At 38.9% G+C, this 14,072-nt stretch overlaps 1 protein-coding gene across 1 annotated transcript in view; it reads right to left on the bottom strand.

Moving 5' to 3' along the window:
• Positions 1-14,063, bottom strand: part of TANC2 (tetratricopeptide repeat, ankyrin repeat and coiled-coil containing 2) — a 365,001-nt gene extending 350,938 nt beyond the window's left edge. The window contains exon 1 of the mRNA XM_029927266.1: positions 13,815-14,063. The gene's annotated coding sequence lies outside the window, so the exon portion shown is untranslated. The remainder of the gene's footprint in view (positions 1-13,814) is intronic.
• Positions 14,064-14,072: the final 9 nt, after the last annotated feature.

Genomic DNA, 14,072 nt, shown 5'->3' with positions numbered 1-14,072 from the left:
TGAGATCATGACCTGAGCCAAAGCCAGACGCTTAACCGACTGAGCCACCCAGGTGCCCCCTGATTCAGATTCTGTATCTCCCTCTCTCTCTCTCTCTGACCCTCTCCTGCTTGTGCTGTCTTTCTCTCTCTCAAAAATAAATTTAAAAAAACATTAAAAATTAAAAAAAAAGATTTGAGAAAAACTGGCAAATATTGAAAACAGGCAAAGAAGATTGAACATACAGTGATAGAGACCCCTGAAGAAGGAATCAAAACAAAAAAAAACAGAATAGTAAAAATAGTAATTCAAAAAAACTTTCCTCAAATAAATATTTGAAACTATATTTTGAAAGAACAATTTATATCAACTCAGAATGACAGAATGATTTTACTACACTACTACCAAACATTAAAAAATAAGAAAAAAAAACGGAAGGGAAACCTGGGATCAGAAAGGGGGAAATACAGAAAAACAGGCAGGAGTCCAGGAAATGTGAGATGAACTGGCAGTACTGGGCTTCCCATGATATAAAAGGGAGCAAGTGCATAACGAGATTAGATCTGATCATCTCAGATGACATAAGCATGGCAAGACTGTGTAGGAAATAAAGAACCAGTTGCTTATAAAGAAAGGAGACTGGCATCAAACTTACCAATGGCACAAGCTTGAAAATGGGGTATAAGGTATACATGTTATAATGCAGGAAAGAAAAAAAGATGATGATCCAAGAACACTATCTAGCCAAGATATCATTCACTGCAAGGACTCAGAAATTATGCCACATCCAATGTAAGGACGCAAGTTTGAGACAATAGAAGGGCACACATTGCCCAAGGCAAGAGGGACCACCCTTGTAACACCCTTAACATTCCTAAGGGCAGGCCTAGAGATAGAAGCTATAGGTAATCAGTTATTGCTTAAGGCTAGTTACACCCTATGTGAGGGTCCTGGGTCCTGGGTCTACTCTGATTGGCTAACACTCTAAATGTTGTAATTGGATAAACCTGCTGTCAATAATATTGTGTAATAATAACTGGATAACTGCACCTGTGTCACAATTTCCTGTAACTCCCCCTTCCCAAACTCATAAAAGCCCTGCCCCACCTTTGTTCGGGGCTCTCAGCACGGATCCACCACGCCGGATCCACCACGCCGGTAAAGTCTGTCTGTGAGCCCGAGCTTAGGCCCCGGCGAGCCTAAACCCGTAATAAAGCCCTTTGCTTTTGCATGCGTGACTTGGTCTCCCTGGCGATTTCTGGTTTTTGGGGATGATAAAGAAATCTTGGGTATTACACCACTAAAGAAATTACTCCAAATGCATTTCTGGCATCTATTACAACAGTCATGGGTCTCTTTTTTTCCAGTCTCTACCACCCCTAGAGTTGTGGCTGGCAGTACAGAAATGGCCAAATCCAAGAATATTACATACAATCAACCAGTCCTAGAAAGCGTCAAGAAATTTAGACCCTAAGGAAGAGCATATTTTGCTAACAAGCACAAGAAAGGCCTCAAAAATATTCAAACCAATGTTTTCCAAACACTGAGCACCAGTACAGAAAGACCAACAAGATGCTAGTTAAGCCCAAAGTAATCAAATACAAGATCATAAAAAGTGCCAGCCCTAAGTTGGACAGACTCGCCCTTACCAACCAACCCAGTCTCAGGAAGTATACTTATTTCCACGATGTCAAGGGTATCAGGCTTTAGCAATCAAAGTCCTGTAGTTAGGTCAAGGTCAAAGCTGAGGCCCAGGTCCACAAAGTCTCCACAAAGTCTCTGGAAAAAAAGGCTTCTGTTTATCAACTTTGAGGGTCAAAGAATTGTACAAAACTTGGACTACTCTCCACACGGGCGGGCATCTCCCTATGCTGTTTGTCTAAATACAACACAAAGTCCTCCAACTCATCCTAAACGAGAGAGTTATTCATATAGTTTTTATCTTGCAATTTGTTAATATGGTAAATTATGTTAATATTTAACTGTCCCCACCTTCCTGGAATAAACACTGATGTATTATCTTTTAAATACACTACTAGTTTTATCTTGCTAATACTTTATTTAGGATGTTTGCTTCTCTGGTCATGAGTAAGAATGGACTAATGTTTATAACAGCAAAAAAAAAAAAAAAAATAGGAAGGAAGGAAGAAAGGAAAGAAGGAAGGAAACAATCTTAATATCCATTATTAAGGTAACAACAGAATAAATTATGGTGCAGTAGGCTACAGAATGTTACTGAGCTTTTTAAAATTAGAGTTCCATTTACTAACCTGGAGAGATACCATGATATGTTCTTAAATGAATAAAACAAGTTGCAAAAAGCTTGTATAGGTGTGTGTGCATATGTGTATGTTTTTGAGTGAGAAAAAGATACTGAAAATCAATACTCAGTGTTTGTTAAAGTTGGCTACTTCAAGGAGGAAAATTAGAGAAGGGAGAGACCTAGAGAGGAAAATATTAAGTTTTCCTTTATTCACCCCTAGTTTTTTTATTTTTAGAGTTGCAAGCAGAGTATTACCTTTATAATTTTTTTATAAAGTTGCAATGGGTTGGGAGGGTGAGAAGAGAGCAGTTACCATGAAAAGTAATGACAATTAACATCTGTTGACAACTAATAAATGGCTATCTTTAACACATCCAAAGTCAAAATTAGAATTAAATTATGTAAACAAGGAGAGGAATCATTATGAAGTTCATTTATTTAAAAATACAAAATAATCCAGTCTGGAACCAAAGCTGCATAAAAATGGTCTTTATCAAGTACATTAAGAAGATGATCTCAGGATGAACTAGATTTTATTTTATAACCAGCACAAATTTATCAGTTCGTGGACATTTTGACCAAAAAGGATAAAACTAAGAAAAAGTGAGTAAAAAAATTCAATGAATAATTATAGGTATGATACACTGGGTTAGCAAAAATGGGCAAAATGTTACAGAAGTAATTAAAACTTGGGGAAAAATTGGATTTTGAATAGTTGACTTGTTATATCTGTATTAAAGAAAGAGCGGCAACCTTCTTCTGTGTTATTTTACATTGTAAATAAACAAGGTCATTTTTATTAACTAAATCATGAAAAAAAAGCAACCACTTAACTGATTGTCACATACAACTTTTTAAAGAAAAATTACAAAAAGCTATCAGCATGTAACGTGGTTGATGGGGGGACAGAGTTATCCCAGAAAATTCCAGTTATTCACAAATGTGAGAAATGTTTATAAAAACCGAAAACGTTTACATGATCGAATTAAAAAAAAAGAACTGTCTCAAAGAAATGCCATTGTTTGTTATTTTATGGGGGTTAAAAACTAATTTTTGTCAAGTTTGTGGTACTGAAAGGGAAATAGCCCAAAGGTATGCACACCAGCAGTCTGCCCAACGGCATCTCACTTCTGGAGAGTCTTTAAGGTTAGTTATTTAAGAATTCTCTCAGCTCTCATGAAATCTTTCATAAAAGAAAATGTCAGCATACAAAATAAATCAGTAGCTGAATTAACCATGGCTCTTTTATTTATTTTTGTTATTTATTATGTTTATTTTTTAATAGTTTATTGTCAAATTGGTTTCCATAATACACCCAGTGCTTCTCCCCACAAGTGCCCCCCACCATGACCAGCATCCCCTTCCCTCCCTCCCCCTCCCCCTTCAGTCCATGGTTCCTTTTCAGTATTCAATAGTCTTTCATGATTTGTGTCCCTCACTCTCCCCAGCTCTCTTTCCCCCTTCCTCTCCCTATGGTCCTCTGTTAGGTTTCTCCTGTTAGACCTATGAGTGCAAACATATGGTATCTATCCTTCTCTGCCTGACTTATTTTACTTAGCAGGACACCCTTGAGGTTCATCCACTTTCCTACAAATGGTCATTGCCATGTAATACTCCATTGTGTATATATATATATACACACACCACATCTTCTTGATCCACTCATCAGGTGATGGACATTTAGGCTTTTTCCATGATTTGGCTATTGTAGAAAGTGCCGCTATGAACATTGAGGTACATGTGCTCCTATGCATCAGCACTTCTGTATCCTTTGGGTAAATCCCTAACCATGGGTCTTTTAAATGACTTGCAACACTGAGAAGGAGAGCACGACAAGACCACAAGGAAAAGCTGTACTGACAATGCTAGTAAAACACTGTGGAGAGGAGTAGGGTCAAGCACACATCGAAAAAGAAAAATCCAGTATGCCTTCCAAGGTCTAAGAAAAATTACCATTCCTTCAGCACGAGACATGGTTCTAAGGATCTTCAGTGATTATTTCATTTTGTCATAATCAAAACCCTGCAAGATAGATTTTAGCCCCTCATACATCCAGTGAGTGACAGAGCAATGATTTGAATGTTTTTATGATTCAAAAACCCACAAAGTCATGTTCTTTCTATTATAAAATGGGTCTCATGATTGTAGAATTTCAAAAGCTTCTTACAACTAAACAACAGTATTAACATCCTATGATAAAGGAATGTCTATAACAACTTCCAAAGTCTTTCTTCTTCTTTAAAACCCTAAAAACGGAAGAGCTAAGATTCTCTGATGCTAAAGCAGGATTTGGGTATATAGTAAATCTTCGTCCCACATATCCTAATAAAATGAATGACCTTCATGCACCCTAATTCCCAACCCATGGGAGCCCTACAGAATTCCTTGGAATCTGAACAGAAACGATTCTAGAGTAACAACAAATACCCATCAAGCTTCCACAGCCTGACTAGCTTGGCCTTAATCAATTTTCAGCAACTAGAGCTAGACATTGTGGAACCCCACGATCCAAGACTGCAAAGTGCTAAGAAGAAACTTCCTTCATTTAGGCAGGAGGAATTTACTAAGATCTGAGGCAGATTCTCTATGATTAAGATGATTAAAACACAACATCTACATACCCCGTCCTATTTCCAAGCTTAATCCACTCATAAGGCTGGATCTGTAGAGGGGTTTCCATGGCAATAAAAAACTGGTGCCATATTTCTTCATGTTGTCAATCTCTATAATCAGATGTCAACTGATATAATCAGATATGAGAATGCAAGTATGGTATTAAAGGCAAGGAAATGAGCATGGCTACCTAGCCCAAAGGTATCTGTTTAGAATAAGTTGTCCATTACCACTGTTTATATACTTTGCTTTGTGAACTGTAGGTCTGCAATACTTGCTAGTATTTATAAAAAGGAATGTACAAATCACTGTTTTCCTTTTCATAATACCTTTGCTACCTAATGAAAACAGTAAAACTTATCAATACTGGCCGATGAAACTTTAGGGAAGTGACAAACTTTAATACACCAAATTTTTTTTAACTAAAATTTTCCCAGAGGTAGAATGAATATTGGGACACAGAATTCTGAATTACATTATTAGCTATGATTAAGTAAGAATATTAAATGTCCACCTTCAACTGAAAGACTACAATAGTAAAAGTAACTACTTTTACATAACAGGTAGTCAATAAATATCTAAGTGAATGGTTTAGTGTGTTAATATACTACATAACCCCCCCCCCAGTTTTTCCAATATAAGTAATCTAACTCAACTCATGTACTCTAAATACAAGGTATCCACATAGCAAACTAATATGAAAAAAAATCAAAGCTTTTTTTTTTCATATAACAATGATCTTTTTTAAGGCAAAATAAGCATATGAGAGACGGACTTGGACAAACCAAGAGAAATGTTCTCTCATATGCTGTGCTCCAAAACTCTTCACTTGGGATACCACCTCTAAGAAAAAGGAATAAACTCAATTAATATACTTTGGAAGACACTTCTTCAGAGTTAGACATAATATGGCTGTCAAATGGAGACACAATAGGAGACTGTCAGATAAATCCCTACAAAGGCAAAGTAGCCAATCTTTTCTCAGTAGATAGAGGCAATTATGCCTGAAAGGGCCTTCAACAGGCATAGGTGGTCTATCTCCAATTCATGATATTCAATGACCACTTATATTACAGACAAAGGACTGGTAACTTTATCAGTTAGTACAGTTAGTATGAGTTAGTTAGGGCTAAACAGTAAATATTTGGGTTTCGTGGGCTATACGGTCTCTATAGAAACTACCCAACTCTGTGGCTATACTCAGAAAATGGCTATAACCAATATGTAAATGACTGAGTATGGCAATATGCCAATAAAACTTTCTTCAGGGCCAGTGAATTTGAATTTCTTATAATTTTCACATGTCACAAAGCATTATTCTTTCGATACCTTTTCAACCATTTAAAAATATAAAAACCAATCTTAGCTTGCAGGTCATACAAGAACAGGCAATGAGCTGCATTTGGCACATGCACTGTAGTCTGCCAACCTCCATATTTTTATATAGTGAAAATAATTCAGCTAAAGTTCATACAGAGAACCTTCTAATCTTCCTCCCCCAACTTAGGAAATAAAAAAGGAATAAAATTTGGTTAATCTTTAGAGTTCATTTCAATGATAGTCCAAGAATTACTGTGAATAATACTCTTGATTGTGTGCATATGTATGTATATTTCTCCACACTTTTCTCCTGATGCACAGAACTTTGAAGAAGAATGCGGCAGGTAAGGAGTCTAATGAGGAGGCAAAGATCAGATCATCATGAAGGACCTTACATGATTTGTTAAGTAGTTTCCATTTTATCCAGTAAGTGATGAGGAGCCACAATAAGATTCTGAAGAAAAGAATGACATGATCAGATGGCCATGTTAGAAAGATCACTCTGGCAGCAAAGTACCTACGGAAAAAAGGTACATAAATTTGACATTAAAAAGTAAAGATGTCTACAGGGCAATTGGATTTTTCCAAAACATATCAACAAGATGATTCACTATGATACAACTACTCGGTTTAAATGACATCAGAATAGGGGCAATGGGGTGGTTCAGTTGGTTAAGCATCCAACTTCAGCTCACGATCTCCCAGTTCGTGGGTTCCAGCCCTGCATCAGGCTCTGTGTTGACAGCTCAGAGCCTAGAGCCTGAGCTTCGGATTCTGGCTCTCCCTCTCTCTCTGCAACCCCTCCCCCGCCTGCTGGCTTTCTCTCTCTCTCTCTCTCTCTCTCTCTCTCTTTCAAAAATAAACATTAAAAAAAATTTTTTTAATGACATTAGAGTATCTCGAGTTCTGATAAAAAGTACGAAGTTTGAGAGATAGGGTATATGTGCTATGCACAGAATAAAGGCAAAAATTAACATTATGGGGAAGAAAAGGGGAAAGCAAAAGCAGACTAAAACTAATACCAACTGAATTCTTTTGCCTCTTAGTCAAGTTTACGTTCAACTATTCAAGGACAAACAGAAGCCAAACATAAAACATAATAAGATATTTTTGTAATGGATGACCCATAAAAAAGCAACTTACCTTATACTTAAATATCCACAAATACAGCTTTCTAAAGATATATATTTCTTTATTAAATACAATAAACTGACCTAGTAAATTTGTTTCCAGAAATAATTATGGTATTGCAATTACTTAGAGCTTTCTGGAATAAGAACAATCTCTATCAGAAATGTTTTCCATTTATTGCATCCTTACCCTGATTTAACCTTGTAAAACTTAGGCCCACTTTTCTTGTTCTCCATCTAGTATTACCTGGAATCTTAAATACTCCAGGTAAAATACCTCTAAAAGAAAGGAAAGGGGTCATTGGTTGGGAAAATAGAGCTATAAGTCTTTAAACTGTTCTTTTAACCTATTTCTTTCCACAGAATCTTTTCTTTGTTGTTTTTTAGTTTATTTACTTATTTTGAGAGAGAGTGTGTGTGTATGTGAGCAGGGGAGGGGCAAAGAGAGAGAGGGAGAGAGAATTCCAAGAGGCTCCATGCTGTCAGCACAGAGCCCAAGGCAGGGCTCAAACCCACAACTGTGAGATCACAACATGAGCCAAAATCAAGACCAGGACACTTAACTGAGCCACCCAGGTACCCCTCCATAGAATTTTAAAGAGACTCACCAGGCATATGTACCTTCCATCATCATCATATACACATCTCCTCATTTTTTTTAAGTTTATTTCGTTTGAGAGCACACATGAACACACGTGCGTGCACACACACACACACACACACACACACACACGTTGGGGAGGGATAGAGAATCCCAAGCAGGCTCTGCACCGTCAGCACAGAGCCCAATGCAGGGCTCAAACTCACTAATCATGAGATCATGACCTGGGCTGAAGTCAGATGCTTAACCAAGACTGAACCACCCAGGAACCCCTCATTTTTTAATAAACAATCTCCATGTAATACAACTTCATGAAATACAAACGATGCTATTTGACAGTTTTCATGGTATTATAACAAAGACTATTTACTTACACAGTATATGTATACAGTGCCATCTCTCCAAGTAATAATAGCATTTGTTAACTACAGGCACTCAGTAGATATGACAATGCTCAGCTTCAATTCATTCACAAAGAAAAAAGTCCAAATAATTAAACTAGTTTCCAAACTATTTTATATTTGTTACTTTGGTCAGACTAGTACTAGAAAAGTATACAGCCATCTGCAATAGCCTGTTCTAGTTCCTGGAAATACAATTGTGAAGTCCTGAGTATATCCGGCTAACACTGATGATTCTATGTTAAGTACACTCAAATACTATGCCCAATCGGGGCGCCTGGGTGGCTCAGTCGGTTAAGTGTCCGACTTCGGCTCAGGTCATGATCTCACAGTTCGTGGGTTCGAGCCCCACATCAGGCTCTGTGCTGACAGCTCAGAGCCTGGAGCCTGCTTCGGATTCTGTGTCTCTTTCTCTCTCTGACCCTCCCCTGCTCATGCTATCTCTCTCTGTCTCTCAAAAATAAATAAAAAAATAAAAAAAAACATCAAATACTATGCCCAATCAGTATGTCTCAGATTCAATTTTAATTCTATTATAAAGGGAAGAAATATGACAGGGAAAGAAGAGAACTTTGCTGAATTTCTTTCACGCACACTTGCTCCACCTTACATCTAATCAATATCAACTCCCCTAATATTCACCTTTAGAACTAGTATTGGTTTAGTGTATAACAGTCTCTGCTAATCCACCCACAGTCCGGAAGCAGATGATCCTTCTCCGGATACTTAGTCAGGTCAATGGTAACCTAAGGCCACATCACATCACCCATATCACTTCATCCCATCACACAGGCATTCTATCATCTCATGTCATCACAGGAAGAGTGAATGCAATAGAGTAAGATATTTTGAGAGACCACATTCACACAACTGCATTACAACATACTGATACAACTGTTCTATTTCATTTTATTTTTAAAATTAAAAAAGTTTTTTAACGTTTATGTTTGAGAGACAGACAGAGCGTGAGTGGGGAAGGGGCAGAAAGAGAGGGAGACACAGAATCCAAAGCAAGCTCCAGGCTCCGAGCTGTCAGCACAGAGCCCGACACAGGCTCAAACCCATGAACCATGAGATCATGACCTGAGCTGAAATCAGACACTTGACCGAGCCACCCAAGTGCTCCTATTTTTTAAAAATTTTTTAATGTTTATTTATTCTTGAGAGAGAGAGAGAACACATGCCAGCATGAGCAGAGGAGGGCAGAACGAGAGAGGGACACAGAATCTGAAGCAAGCTCCAGGCTCTGAGCTATCAGCACACAGTCAGAAGCAGGGCTCGAACTCATGAGCCATGAGATCATGACATGAGCCGAAGTCAGACATTTAGCCAACTGAACAACCTAGGCTCAACTGTTCTATTTTATTATTGTTGATCTCTTACTATACCTGATTTATAAATTAAACTTTATCATAGGTATGTATTTATAAGAAAAAAATTGTTATTTACAGGTTTCGATATTATAAAAGGTTTCAGGCATCCTCTGGGGGTCTTGGAATATATCCCCTAAAGATAAGGACGGAATACTGTACTGAATTCTAGGCTTACTTTTTTCCCCATTCCAAATAATGCACACAGAGTCATTCAGAAAATACAAAAAGAGGGGCACCTGGGTTGCTCAGTTAAGCGTTGACTCTTGATTTTGACTAAGATCATGATCTCACAGTGGTGGGATCAAGCCCCATGCTGCGCTCTGCATGGAGCATGGAGCCTGCTTAGGATTCTCTCACTCCCTCTCTCTGTCCCTCCCCTGCCCATGTGCACATACTCTCTCTCTCAAAAATAAATAAACTTAAAAAACAAAAACTTTATGATAAAGATGCAAACATCAAATTAGGTTTTATAAGTGAAGTATGCTAAAAGGAACTACCAACCAATCTAAAATAACATACCATGACCAAGTCTCTAACAATTTATTAAATATACTAAAGTATATAAACATACATTCTGAGTAAGTCTTAGACATAATCAGTATATTATCTTTAATTCCTTTATCAACAATTGTATATAAAAATGAAAGAAGTATTTAATTATATGAGATATGTGAACCACAGAATGGGAAAGTTTGACTTAGAGAAGAAAATAATTGTTACATGTATAAGAGGTGATATTCTTTACACATTTTTATAAATATTAGTTCATATATTATATATATAAAACAATAAGTATGAGAAAAATCTAAGCCAACAATTTTTGATGGAAGCAGTAAAATATACATATTCATTCAATCCATTTTTGTTACTTTTTAAAATAAAATAGAGATTAGGGGTGCCTGGGTGGTTCAGTCGGTTAAACATCCAACTTTGGCTCAGGTCCTGATCTTGAGGTTCACGAGTTCAAGCCCCGCACTGGGCCCTATGCGAACAGCTCAGAGCCTAGAGCCTGGAGCCTGCTTGGGATTCTGTGTCCCACTCTCCTCTGCCCCTCCCCTGCTAAGACTCTTTCTTTCAAAAATAAATATTTTTTAAAACTTTTAATAACAGAGATCAAAGAAGTGTGAATAGGTAGAAAAAATAATCCCTCCTTAATTTTTCTTGAGAAATTTAGCAGTAAATTCACTGGTCCTTTTAAAGAGATAGTATTGGGGGGTGGGGAGGAGGTGTAGTACTATGTCTTTAAAAGCATCAGTAGGGATGCCTGGGTGGCTCAGTCATTTGAGCAGTTGAGCATCTGACTTCAGCTCAGGTCATGATCAGGTCATGATCTTGCCGTCCATGAGTTCCAGCCCTGCACTGGGCTCAGAGCGAGCAGCCTGCTTTGGATTCTGTGTGTGTGTCTCTCTCTCTGCCCCTCCTCCACTCATGCTCTGTCTCTCAAAAATGAATAAACATTAAAAAAAATTTTTTGAAAACACCAGTAAACCTTCATTGCACATTATGTATACATAGACACACATACACACTCAGACACAGAAATCAACCTACTAGAAAGTAACTTTCTATCTCTAAAGTTCCCCCCCAAAACCAACCTCCAACACAAAGATCTCTTTAACCACATAAAAAATACTGATATTCCTCTACTCATAATCCCAGAGATAAATCACAAAAATAAATTCCAGAAGAGAAATGTTCATACTCTAAGTACCTATATTTTTGATATATTTGTAGGCTTAACATTTATGTGTCTTACTACTTACTAAACTGAATTGAAACTCAACTCTTCCACTTGCTACCTAAATCTGATTCTTGATGGTCCTACGCAAGCTACTGAACATCTCTGTGCTTCAGTTTCTCATCAGAAAATGGAAATAACAGTACATACCCCACAGGGCATTGAAACTGATTACAACATGTACAACAGGACTGGCACAGAGTAGGTACTATATAAGGGTGAGCTATATAAGGGTAGTCCTCCTACCAGTAATAGTACTCCACCATCTTCCCAAACATACTGAAGACATTCGGAGAAATTTGAATTAGTGACTAAAACAAGATACTATTAAAAATAAACATCAAATCCGGAGCCCGATTAACAGTAAGTTTAAAGCCCTGCAACTCTGAAAAGAACAGATCATTACGAGATCCACATAACCTCCCTGTCAAGAACAATATGAGAGTAGGTTTCCCAAGTGCAACTATCAATTTCTTCCCTTACACAAGGGGGCAGTGATAACAAGAAAAGAATGGGGCTCTGCAACACCTCTTCCTACAGACAGTAGGGGGTGGCAGTTCATTCGGCTTTTAGTCAGAACAAAACAGGAAGACCCAACAGAACTGCTCTTTATTCTCCTCTGGCCCTCTCCTCTCTGCTTTAGCCCCAACACAGCCTCAAGGTGAGTAACAAATCTACAGAAAACACGAACACCCAATATTAATCACCAAGGAAAATCCAGTTTTGTCTTTGAAGCAAATGACTCCTCAGTGGCTTAATCGTGGATCCAGGAGGAAGCCAATCAGTATGAATTTTCAGATTATCTGGCAAATTACTTACTGTTATTGTAAGAATAACATCAGGCAAGTGATTCAATTTCTCTACAATAATCACAACGTAAAACACTATCATCTCAACCAATAACTATAGCCTAATGAACACATCCAGATATTTCTGCTTGTTTCATAGCGTACACTCGTTGAACGCACATATGTAAGTTATATTGCATAGCTCACTGAACTATCTTTTGTTACTTCTGAAATTCCAGCTATTTTCTAACAATGCTCTCAACACACAGATGTTCTTCTTAAATGGAAGTCACAGGGTTTCGCAGCATGTGGGTAATTTTATAGGGAGAGAGAGACAGAGACGGGGAGAGACAGAAAAAGAATATTTTATATTTTATTCTTGTGCTCAGATTCCGAAAATGATGCACCTGGGAAACGCTGCAAGAAGTGCTCCACTGACAGTATCCATGTTGCTGCTTTTCAGGCTACATTCACTGTATTTGATTTTTTCCCCGTTTTGACAGCCACCCCAACACCAAGAACACGCAAGAATATATCACAACTGTCATTCACTGTAATTAACCATTGCAATAGCTTTTGGCTCCAACCCCTCAAAATGCCTGAAAATTTATCCCTTTTGTTCACCATATTGTTTTGTTTTCCTCATTCCAAATATTTTCACCTGTGTGAAAATGAAGACGGGGCACATAGAGGAAAAAAATTCCCTTTGCCTAATGATCTTAAACTCAGAATTATGGTCAAGATGTGGTAGGGTGTTTTTTTGTTTGTTTGTTTATTGTTTTTCTATTCCTGGAGAGGAGAGGAGAACAGAGTGAAAGACACCCAAAACACCAAATCTTCCTAATGTTAATTATCATTGTTTATGTTTTGTGAAACCCATTTTAAACATTCCACAACTGAAATAAAGGACAGGATACAATTATATCACAGCTCTACAAGCTGCCGGCAAAACATGGAATTATTTTAGCCCTATTTTTTCTTTCCCATCTCAAAACCAGATACAGTATGCTTTTTTTTTTCTTTCACGTGGGTACATACTATCTCTAATCTCAAAAAAAATAGCATTTCATAGCTCCTCTCGATTTCCTGTGATAAAATATCTAGCACTGAGCTTTATTAATCCTTTCTTACACTACATCTCCTTTCCCAGGAGAGATTGTTAATATCACTAATAACACTTCTGCCGTGAATTTCAATGCCACACAGGCCCACCCACCCTGCGCCTTACCTGGCACATTTCACAACTACTTTTTATACTGCATTCTGGGGGCACATTTTGCAACTCGTTCTGCACCACCTTCCCTGCCACGTTTAGCAATCTCCCTCGCATCCCATCCTGGGTCCCCGTCATCTAGAGACTCTCTCGGTACCAAATTCCTTGACACCTTCGGTAACACCGAAGTGACCATCCCTGGCCCCATCTGAAGCCACCCTGAGTGCCACATTTGGAGCCAACCTTCCCCATGCCTTGGACACCGGGGGCACTTCGCAGCCCGCTTCGCTGTCTCCCTGCTCGCCCCCGCCCCTCTCCCTGGAGCCAAAGCACTGGAGGCGAACGCCCCTGTCACTGAGGCGACCTCTCCTTCCGCGACCCCCTGGGGGTCTTACCTGCCACACTGAGGAGCTCTCTGCACCTCGGGGTCAAGCCCCGGTCCCCGGGATCTCCAGGGAGGACCGCGCCGCCCGCCGGCGCCGCCCGCGATTCCCAGAGCACCTCGCTGCGCTCCGACGCCCGCGGTGGATCTGCGCCCCGGAAAGGCGCGGCGGGGCCTCGAGGCGGGCAAGCGCAGCTCGCGGCGATCCTCCTGTCAGCGGCGGCGCGGGTGCAGACTCTCGTCCCTAAACGCGGCGACGGTGGCAGCGGCG

Source organism: Suricata suricatta, chromosome 17 (assembly GCF_006229205.1).
Source record: "Suricata suricatta isolate VVHF042 chromosome 17, meerkat_22Aug2017_6uvM2_HiC, whole genome shotgun sequence".
Lineage (NCBI taxonomy): Eukaryota > Metazoa > Chordata > Mammalia > Carnivora > Herpestidae > Suricata > Suricata suricatta.
The sequence above is the reverse complement of the archived record's forward strand: the minus strand, read 5'-3'. Positions and strand labels throughout refer to the sequence as shown.